Raw genomic sequence first — 11,766 nt, forward strand, 5'->3', positions numbered from 1 at the left:
GAGAGCTGAAAAGAATTATTATTTACAAATGGAAAGTTTAGTAGGCTGAGCAAAAATGCCAATACAAATTAAAAATGCAATCAAACTTTAAAGGTAAAACATATGCCAACCCACAAAGATATCTGCTCTCAGTAACTGTGAAAGCAGTTACAATATTGTGCCAAATCACACTATAGAAGCAATGACACCTCATGCAGGTAATAAAAATAATATTGCAAAAGGTAAAAGCATGTTGCTCTTCATAAAATAAAAATACTGCCTGAAAAAAGCTTTCAAACAGAAAGGCAAGTTGTAATGTGAGTTCATCAATATATCATAATCATAAGTCTTAATCTTTTCAGAAACTATCATAATAAACTATATCAATAGTAAATATAAAATCCAAACTAAATGCTTTTGAAAAATAACTAGATAGGCCAGCTTGAAAGCTCCTCTGTAATGACCTACCAAAACCACAACTAACTGTAGCCATGTCTGATCCAAGAAATCTGAAGTCTTTATTAGATTCATTCCTTTTTGACTGGTATCACTTTTTTTTTCTTTTTTATTTTTTGGACTCCCAAACTGGATCTCTCACTGTTGGCAGTCCAATGCACTGTGCATGAAAGTGGATCCTTCAGTCTGTCTCCAAATCTGTCTTAGCTCCTATGACGAGAGTACATGTAGATACCCAATATGGGTATGCAATATGAAAGCAAGGATAGAAATCACAGAAGTGGGTGTCTTTCTGTTGCTTTGGACTATTTTTTAAATTCAAGCCAGTCTACCAAAAACTTCAGCTCATCTATTTTCATGCTATCTCCTAGATGCAAATTTTGCAATAGCCAACATTTGTTTGGTTCCTCTCAGAGGAAGAGTGAAAGTGGTTTGTAATTGTTAGCTGCTGCAGCTAGTTAAGGATGTTTGTAAATCCTGGTTCATATAAACAAGTAATTGGCTTCACTTCTCTGCCTCCCATCTATAAGATACTAACAATTTCTGAACAATCTGAACTCTTTTGTGTACCCTAAAAGGTCAGTGTTCTAGGAAAAAAAAATTATCTGGTGTTTCAACACTTGCACGACAAATTAATCAGGATAACGTCACATCAACAAATATAAATCTCTCTGCCTTCTCTCATCTCACATTAACAAGTTTTCAAAGGCTAAGTTGGTGAGTGTGCCTGTTCCAGGCCTACTTCCATCCCCATACTTACAAAAGGTAAATTCCCTGCCAATGGAATCACCAATATTGGACCTGTCCCTTCACTGTCTCAAAAATTACTGCATTCACAAAGAGTCTACTACAGATAGATCCTGATGAGGTGCTAAGGTGCCCCCTCACTGAAACTACATTATTGCAAAAGGGAATCTCTGCTATTTCCTTTAGAATGAATCTCTCCAAGCGAAAGATAAGTTGCATTCTCTAATTGGCTGAAAAAATCTAGGTCATTCTTTATCATCTTCTATTATTTTGTAACTAAGAAAGTAATCACTGAACCATTTAATTTGGAAAAGACCTCTAAGGTCACAAAGTTCAATTGTTAACCTAGCACAACCATGTTAACCACTAAGCCATAATCCCAAGTGCCACATCCACATGTTTTTTGAACACTTCTAGAGTCAGTGACTCCACCACTTCCCTGGACAGCCTATTCCAATGCCTGACCACCCCTTCAGTGAAGAAATATTTTCTAATATCTGCTCTGAAACTCCCCTAGTGCAACTTCTGGCCATTTTTTAATGAAAAAAAAATCCTAACATCTTATAAGAATTGCTAATATTGCAATCTGTGTCTGTTGCCTCTTCTCCTTTCACCAGGTATCTCAATTAACAACCAGGATCCATCTTCTCCCTTATGAGGTAATTGAAAAGCAATGGTGTTACCCCTAAGCCTTTGTTTTTTAAGGCTAAGCAAACCCTGTTGTCACTGTCTGTTTTTGCACATCATGACATCCAACTCCCAAATCAGAGTATCATAATAAACTGAGATATCTTCCCAGTTCTCAGAAAAGATAATCAGAACAAGACAGGATCTATTTGCTTACTTATTCTTAGAGAGCACTCTTTCATAATCATGCCCTTGACTTTACCTCATGAACCCAAATGGGAACAATGGGATTTGTGAAAATCCTATTTCTTGTCAGTGTAACAGCAAAAAAGTTCATTTATTACCCACTTTTTGACAAATATTCTCCCTAACAAAATTCAACTAAGGAATCAATGCTAGCAGAACACTTTTTTTCAAAAAATGGAAATCATGTAACATGTTTGTATCAGTAAATTATTAAATTGTTACAGCAGTTGAACCAAAAGGCATAAGAAGTGAGCTTGTATCACGTACTTACTAATTTTCTTGTCCTTCAGAACGAAGACAAAGGTTGCTTCTTTAAAGAAGACCTAGCATTTGGTTCTCCATCTTGCTACTGTAATGCTCCCCACCCGCACAGTCATATGAATTGCAAACGAAATGCATTAATTGGGTGCACAGCAAGACACTGTAAACTGTGGAGGATTGCTTTAGATTTAAATTATGTCAAGGAACTTATAAAAAAGTGGCTAATAACAAAGAAAAGTGATTCAGTAGTTACAAAATCAATTTTTAAAAATATTTAGCATATTTCATATTCCAGTTTGGCCATAGTATTAAATTTGATCAATTGATCCAATATAAATTTTTATTAACATTTTAAATAAAATAAGAAAGAAAGAGCCAAACCATAAAGTAACAATGAGAAATACTGTTAAAACTAAAAGATAGTATTATCACCAAAACAATTGTATACCAGCATATCCATGACAAAATGTAGGCTGAAAATCATTTTATTAAACACTAAATTAATAAAAATCTGGAATCAAAGGAGCAGAATAAAAGTAATTTCTTAAAATTTCTCTAAAATGGATCTTAGTTGATTATTTCACAGAAAAGATTCTTATCTCATGGTTTTATATGACAGTAGAGAACTGGTAACACTTGTCAACATCAGTCAGCAGCTGAATATCTTCCCACTTGCTTCTGCTCAGATGTTAAGTCTATTTTTGAAAGTTTTGTTTAACACAGAGAAAAAGCAATATCTCCTGGTTCTGTCCATGCACCTTATTCAATCTTACAAATATAAAAAACACTTAAAGAACTATGTACTTTGAGAATTAAATAATTATGTTGCTAAGAAAATATTTTTAATAATAGATATGAAAAGCCAGTACACTGCAATGTTCCTTCCAATAGCATTTTCATAAGTGTTTCTGCTTTAGGCAAAGCATATCATCACTGAAGACTTTCATATGCTTAGTTCAAGAAAATCTAGGTTTTAGAAGTAGTGGTTTGAACCACTACAATAATTGCATGTCCTTTAGGAGAAAGCCTAGCTGGGCTATATCCATGTATCATCTTGCTAAAGAGTATCAGATGGTTCATATGTTTTGGAAGAATAAAAAAGTTTTGCTCAATAGATATGTCTGCTCAATATACACAAAATGCAGAAGAAAGCTGTCATGGGCTAGCAAGCATAGTCCCGGGAGTGATGTTCTTGCAAAGGGGTGCTTACAGCTTCCTCTATGACATGACAGAACCTATCAGCTGGCCAGTTTGAATATGGACAATTCTTTAAGCCACTTAAAATTGCAACCGCCTCTGTGATCCACACTTAAGAAAAGACAAACCCCCCCCCAAGCTCTCTCTCGTTTTCGGTGCTGGGACAGGTGGCTGCGGGCCCCGTGTGGGGGCCAGCGGGCCCGGCCCAGGTCCTGCTCAGGCCAGGCCACGGCCATCCTGGAGCCAGTGGGCCCTGCTCCACCTGCGGAAGCCCCCCACAGCCCTGCTATGTTGCAGCTGGAGCGGCTCGGCTCCCCCTTTCCAGTGCAGCCAAGATTCAGCTGAAGCTGCACCGCTGTCCGGCAAAAAATCATGCGACCAACAGCGATAAGCAACATTCCAGCTGCAAGGCCTAGGTGAGATTAACCCTTTTAGTGCTGTGAAGAGCTGAAAACCTGAGGGAAGAGAAAGAGGAGATGCTTAAAGCTGAAATTCTGTTGTAAAGCTATGATATATCAGAGTAGCTGTTGTAATTTCATGCAGGCATGGGGGGTGGAGCGTTCAACTTCTACTTGTGAGCAAAAGCACCTGCGCTGAGATAGGCAGATGCTGACACAGCTGTAATTTCATGAGAAGTTTGAACAGGGAGAGATGGAAGCGATGGACTTTTGCTCCAAATGGAAAAGGAGAAGACCTCAGTTCCTAGAGATGCTCCCAGAGATAGTCCTGGAGATGAAGATGAGGAAGACCCTTTGCTCCCAGGGAAGGAGGACGGCCTCTGTTCTTAGAGATGAAATGCTCCCAGAGATGGATGAAGAGAACTTTTGTTTCTGAAAAGCTCAACCTTAAAATTTTACCCCAGTAATTCAAGATTGGACCCTCGAAAGCAGTTGTGGGAAAAGCTGCAAGTCGTGGGAAGGCACTCACATGCGAGCAGAGAACAAACCCGGGCAGCTGTCTCATTGTGATAATGTTTTCATAGCATGGGCAAGAGAGACTCCTCTTCCTAAATGGACTGAACATCTCAAGGGTTTTTACATTGTCACTGGGAGAAGGGAGAAAGGTGGGGAGGGGAGGAGAAGTGTTCTGAAGGTGTGGTATGATTTTTTTTTTCTTCTTTTAGGTCTGTTAATAAACTTTTTTATATTCTTTCAAGTTTGGTGCCTGCTTTGCATTTCTCCTAATTCTTATCTCACAGAAGATAAACAGTAATGAGTATTTTTGGACCAAACCACTACACTAAATTGGTGTTTCTGCCCGGTTACAAACCAAACCCGCTACAAAAGCAACTGTAGAAAACTCTTAAACATGGGGGCATATAACTCTGAAATACACAGATCTGTAGGGGAGTTTTACTAGACTAGCATATAACTATTTCACTTCACTCATGGTATCAAACCGAAAGAAATATGTGACTGAAACTAGATTTAGCATGGGTAAGAAAAATAGCCATTTTTACAACGGTAAGTTGCTTCACTATGGCTTCACTCTAACAAATGCCTCTGACCACAAATTTTCAGAATTGTTTCCAAATTTAGGATTCTAAAGAAAGTAATATTTCTGTATTTGTGGACAGAAATATTATACCTTATCTTCAATTGGACAAAATATTGAGTATTTTCATAAAAATCTAGTATTTAAAGGGCTATCCATGTATCTGGCCAGATCAGTAAAATACCTAAACAGTAGTTTTTCCACAGTCATTCAGAAACCTTGCCTAGAGCAAAACATACCAGCTTATCTTTTCTAAACGTATTACATCTGTGATTCCCTATTCTGTGATGCATGGCAATTCAACATGATAAGCACTTTTACGCAGGCTAAATTTAACATTACTACTACCCAATTACAGTATTTGTATAAAAATCAAGCAGCTCCAAGAATTGCTAATAGAACTTCAAAAACAGCAGAGAGAAGAATATTCATTTATCTGCTACACTTAAGTCCAACATTACACTCAGATCCATGAACTAATCAGCACATTTTTTTTTAGATCAGAGACAGTCTAAATGTTATTATTATGAGATGCTGAGACAATTCCAGCCCTTAAGTTACGAAACATATGAATGAGAGAACTCTCCTGTTTGGTGGTATTGAAATTACCCATCATTAAGTGAACAACTTATAAATATTACTCACTCTACATGTATATTTCTTATTATAATTACCTTAATTTATCATTTAACTGATTTTTTGGAGACATGCTTACAGTATTGATTACATAATTTCCCTCTGAGGAAATAATCAGGACCTTCATCAACTAATAAATACATGTATATTTCTCATAAACACAATATCAGAACCCAAGGACTTTATTATTTTGTGAGTTCTAATACTGTAAAACATACAAAAATTTTAAAGAAAAGCTTAACATTAAACTAATGAAGACCTAAAACTAGACTGTAATATGATGACATAATGGTGTCTCAAACAATTGCCAAAATATAAAACATTACTAAGATAACAAAGGCAGGGTACAAAGAAAAAAAATTCATGCTGACAACCAGAAATGTCCTAAATATTTCCAAATGAACAGTCAACTACTGTAATATGAGACCATTCGACCATTCCAACAGAAAAAATTTGGTGTTTAACACGACAATTCCCAAAGATGTCTGGTTTAAGATGGATTTAAACATCAAAATAAATTTTGTAATGTAGACTCTTTTGCTGTCCATGTCAACAACTAGTGAATTTCAACTACAGATTGTAAAAAAAAGTAAATATAAATTGTTCTGTCACTTGCACAGAACTTGTACTATTGTTCTTGTTCTGCCACTTGTACTGTTGTATCTGTGCTTGTTTCTTCACATTACAATACTGAACACATTACAAAGTAGCACACTCTAGCAGGTTTTCTTCTGACACTTAAATTTGTCATTTACGTATTACTGAGAGAAAGTCTGATATGAACATGCCAACTGAAAACATCTTTTCCTGTATCAAAGCTACATTAATTCTTTCATGCTCATTAGTTAATTTAAATGAGCAATCAGAAGTCATGCACTTTCGGTTAATTAGCCATTAAAAAAAATAATCGCGGAACTGTGTGCAAAGTATGAAAGTTAAAAGTAAGCTGAAAAACTAAGGGAGGCTAGAAGGAAAAGGGTCATTTTGCCCAATGTAATTTAAACAGTCCTATAATATATATTAAAAATATTGATACTTTTGTTTTCTTCCCACCACAACCAAAATTCAACATGAAAAAAGCAATATGCATTTTGAAAATACACAAATAATATCTATCCAATGCTGCAGATATATTTTCATAATGGAATCGGTTTGGACTACTCAACAGTACACAGTAGCAAGACTTCATCATGAGTGTTAATTACAGTAGCTTCTAAGGCACAGAAACAGTCATTCACCACAAATTAGAAAAAATATGCTTAAAATGGCAACAAAGAAAGAAGAACAAAAGTTAAATTATAATCAAAGACAGGAACTTTTTGATAAAATTAATGTCAGTGATATAGTATGCAAGATGAGAAATAGAAGGCAGTATACTAAACATAGGAAAAGAATAAAATTAATAAATTCTTTTTCAATCGGAAGGAGCACATTGTCTAGGGTTTTTCCATTAGGAAAATTAACATTCAATTTAAGTACTACTATGGCATCAGATTTTTTATCTAGCAGGAAAATTCTTGTAATATTTTTCATAAACCTACCTGTTGCAGAATGTGACCACAAAAAAGTAAAATAACCATCAGATTAATTCTGACTAATAAAAAAGTCCAGATTCGATAAATAATGTAGCATGACAGGCAGACAAGTTAATCACTGTGTCATAAGGAATGCTTTCAACCTTGACTATTTAGATTGAATGCTGTCATTTGTAAGGATGCATCTAATCATAGAAGATCCATCTTCTTTCAGCTCTCAGAGCCATCAAACATCCAAGCCATGATATGAAAAGAACTGAGATTTCAGTGTTGAAACTGGTTCACATTATACAATTTCTAAAAAATCACTGTCTTCAAAGGTAGGGCAAGTTTCTGTTGATTCTAATGGCTGCAATGTGGGATTAAAGAGCTGTCGTATACTTCTGTAAGGATGCCCAGTGCTTGCTTTAACTCCCAAGTCCTCTTTCAGTGTGGACAGTTGAAGGGAAACATCTGACAGAAACATGATGAGAATAAGTCTCTTGAAAGTCCGCATATGTAAGCTAATTTCTCTTAAGAAGATATGTTGTTTTGAAAAGCGTGCAGATTTCTAAAATACAGAATGGAACTCCAAGTTTGATCTTTCCATATCCAGCAAGTAACTCTAGTACAACACGTTTCCTGTAAAATCAGTTCTAGAAACTTCCTCCAGAAAAAGATCTTTTTGATCTGCTCATCTGGTGGACTTGCAGTAGTCTGGATTCCATCTATGGGAGACAAAAATACCACAAGAAGAGGCAAAGAGGATTTTGAAAGTGTACAACATTTGTAACAGGTTGTTCTGGCTCAGAAGATCTCCAAAGAAATTCCAGAAGTTACCTACAATCCCAAACACAGGTTTCAGCTGCTTAATCATTGTGCCTAGTGCACTTTCAGATACCTATGGAATCTGAGACACACAACAGGTGGGCTGCATGACTTCTGGAGCCTCGTGTCACTCTGGAGCAGCAGCTGGAGGTCAGGTAGCATAAACCAGAGGATTTCAAACAGCAGTGGATGTCTATATGAATCTCATCTCAGATGTCTATACTGTCAGCAACAACAAACTGTTCTGATAAAATATTCAAGATGTGGAAACATGTCTCAGTAGTGAAGAAATAAATATTAAAGTTTTACACAACTGAAAACACAGAAAAACAGCTTGATTCAGCCAGCTGATTGAGGGGAACTGAAAGGGACGTATAAGCTTTGCCTCTTTTATACTAGCATTAATCCCAGAACAGGTGAAATGCTTGGGGAATGTTGAAACTTCATTCTCCATTACCTGTGTACAAGCAAATCATGACAAGAAAAGTGGAGGTACTACAACTGCTTACATCTAAGAGGGAGTGGTGGATGGCTGACAAAAGGCACTTTGAGGAGTTGTCTTAGCTTGACCACAAACTCAACATGAGCCACAGAAAATATCATTCTGACCCAGCTATGATGTTAAAAATAAATGAGGGGAACTGAGATGCTTTGTTTTTACACTACATGTGTAACATATGGAAGAGATGAAGAAGAAATATGTCTCCACAGCTAAAAGCTCCAAAAATTGCAATTATATTCCTTCTCTCAAAAAAGAAATAAACTGTCTGAGACATATAGAAGGTAGTGTAGCACAAGCATTGGTGGTTTTTCAGTGTTTCACAAAACTGTGGTTCAAAATACCAAAAGGAATATGTTAACAGGGTTGTAAAAATCAGGTTCCAAACTAAAGAGTTAAACAGGTAATGGTACGTTCTGTGTAAAGCAAGAGAAAGGGAGCACCATATTTAAAGACACACTTAACATGCTAAAATTATAAAATAGTGTCTGTAAATGGGAAAGTAAAATTTTCTGTGGTAATGTGCTAGTTTGCCGTCTGCAAATCTGAACTCTTTAAATATTGTTATCAATATGAAAGCAAAAAACCTAACAACTTCTCAAGAAACATAGGCTCTGAGAGATATATGGCAAAACAGCAAAACAAATTCCAGTGTAATGTTTTTGGTTTTTTGTAGCTTTTATGAACATTGCTGCTGCCAGACAAACACTTTCAACATATGGATAGATCTGAGCAAAACAGTTGCTTAGAAAGACTGAGAAAGAGTCATTAAGTCATGTTGAAGTTAGAATGAGTGAGAACATTTTTTCTTCTCTCTTCAAGATTTTTTTATTATAAAGGCTTTCCCAAAGACTCTCAAAAGTGTAAAGATTCTGATAATTTAATAATTGGAGGAAGGATGCTAAACATAAAGAAAAAGGTATTTTATTATCTCTGACTTAAATTGAAGATTTCACAAAGGAAATAAATTTCCATTAACATCCTGGGAAATTAAGAGCTTTGTCTAAATAAGTAGAACTCTTTTCTTTCATTTTAGTTTATTTCTCTAGTGATACACTACAAGCTCACCAAGTGGCTTACTCTACTTCTTATTTACAAACTGAACAAGATCAAAACCAAACAATAACAAGGAGAAACTGTTGATTCAAGGAGAAAGCTGGCTGAACTTAAACCATCTATCTATTCAAACACAATTTTAAATTTCAATAGTTCATTTTAACCCTAGTGTATTTCATCAAATTTTAAAACTCATTAAAAAAAAAAAAAAGTGTGATCATATCCTTAATGCCTTTCTGACATATGAGTCAACAGCAAAATACATTGTCCTCCAGACTTCAGCTACATTCTCTTTGTGTTATTCAACAGTTATCATGATTCCTAGCAGAGGCAAGGTAAGCTCATTAAAACAGTAGCAAGACAATAGTTTTGTGCATTGCAGTCCATATTAGATGTTGTGTCCAGTTCTGGGCTCCTCAGTCCAACAGAGATGTGGGCTTACTGGAGCAAGGCCACAAAGACAAGGAAGGCCTTGGAGCAGGTATTTGATTATGACGAGAAGCCAAGATAACTTCTGTGTGTGATGTGAAGGCTCAGGGGGATCTTACCAATGTGTATAAATTCCTGACAGAGTGAGCAAAGTAAACAGACTCTGCAGTGGTATCTGGCTACAGGACAATGGGTACAAACTGAAAGATGGGAAATTCCTCTTAAGCGTAAGAAAAAACCTTTTTTACAGTGAGGCTGGTCAAACTCTGGTACTGGTTGCCCAGAGAGATTGCAACATCTCCATGCTTGGAGATATTCAGAGCCTGACTGGGTATGGGGCTGGGCAACCTGCTCTAGTTAGCCTGTCTGTGAATAGGGGTTTGGATGACCTCCAAAAGGGCCCTCCATTTTTAACAATTCTGATTCTATGTGATTTTATATCAATTGTAGGTTCTCAAAACTCATTTCTTCTCTTCTTTCTTTCCCTTTCAACATACACTGTTCTCCTAAATACAGATTAAACTAAATTAATAGAAAAATACTTGGATTTTTTCATATTCTGTGTTAGATACTACAATCTTCTTTCCAAAGTCTGTTTTCTAATTAAAAAAATAAATAATTATGATAAGCCACCTTCCTCAGCCCCTAGCATTACATATCCATTTTCCTTGAAACTCCTCTTCCTATTACTTCCTTCTTCCTGTTATTTCCTATCACATCTTTGAAACTCCTCTTCTTCCTGTTATTCCACAAGTGTACATTTCTTTTGGACCTTCTGAAGATTATCCATAACTCACAACCCCTTCAAACATTAAAATACTTCCTCCCCTTTCCTACACCACTAATGACAGTAATTTTAATACTTAATTTTCACTTATTTTTCATTAATTTTCATTCATTAAACCTTTTCTGTTTTTTGATACTGAAGCTCAACGGAGAATTCCTTTTAGTTTCACCCATTACATTCTTACCAATAAATAATTTCCTAGTGACCTTTTCTATTTTGAATGTATAAATGACATAATGGGTTTATCATCTACTTTGTACCATTCATAACTGTTATCAAGAGTCTTATGTCTAGTCTCTCACCCAGAACAATGATGAATCTTAGAATTTGATCAGACTTAGAAGAACATATGAAAAAAGGAACTGATCTTCTACTATGAGTCCAGTATTTTGCAAGGAGATTGCCTTGTCTTGTAACATGAAAAAGGGAACAGAAAGCAGCATTTATAAATTTACGGCTGAAAACCAGCTCTTCTTTAAAAGGGATTTTGTACTCTAGTCTTAAATCAGCCATTTTACATTGGCAGTGCTGCAAACCTGCTCTAAAATGCTTTAGAAAGTACCTTATGTCTTCTTCCATGACAGAGTAACCTCAAATAAATTGTCTGTGTATATCAAAAAGGAAGCTGAAGCTTCTTGTATGTAACATAAGGAATCTAACATAATTTAGATGGCATAGAGAGTAATTAATAATTTACCAATTTTTTATACTACTGGGATCTAAATGCTTTATATCGAACAGCTCTCTTCCCAACTTTTCTTTTTTTTTATGTGTAATATTATAATGTACTCTGTTGTTCTAAGACCAAGAAAAATGTATGTAAGTGATCTGTTTATCTTGCATATTACAAAATATGACTTTCTATGAACGTAATAATACTGTGGCAAGACAAATGCTTACCAGGAACATGTCCTTTTCTTTTCTTTTCTTTTCTTCTCTTCTCTTCTCTTCTCTTCTCTTTTCTTCTCTTTTCTCCTCTTTTCTCCTCTTTTCTCCTCTTTTCTCCTCTT

General features: G+C 35.7%; 1 long non-coding RNA gene across 1 annotated transcript; it reads right to left on the reverse strand.

Annotated features, from left to right (window-relative positions):
- Positions 1 to 5,522: 5,522 nt before the first annotated feature.
- LOC121667026 lies at positions 5,523 to 11,688 on the reverse strand. Its single transcript, XR_006016890.1, has 2 exons — positions 11,657 to 11,688; positions 5,523 to 7,885 (listed from the first exon to the last, which is right to left on the reverse strand). It is a non-coding gene; the product is annotated as an uncharacterized LOC121667026 (long non-coding RNA).
- Between the last annotated feature and the right edge of the window lie 78 nt (positions 11,689 to 11,766).

The sequence above is a fragment of the Corvus kubaryi genome, unplaced genomic scaffold (genome assembly GCF_017639235.1).
Source record: "Corvus kubaryi isolate FWS band 111438036 unplaced genomic scaffold, C.kubaryi_AGA036_p1.0 37354, whole genome shotgun sequence".
NCBI classification, from domain to species: Eukaryota; Metazoa; Chordata; class Aves; order Passeriformes; family Corvidae; genus Corvus; species Corvus kubaryi.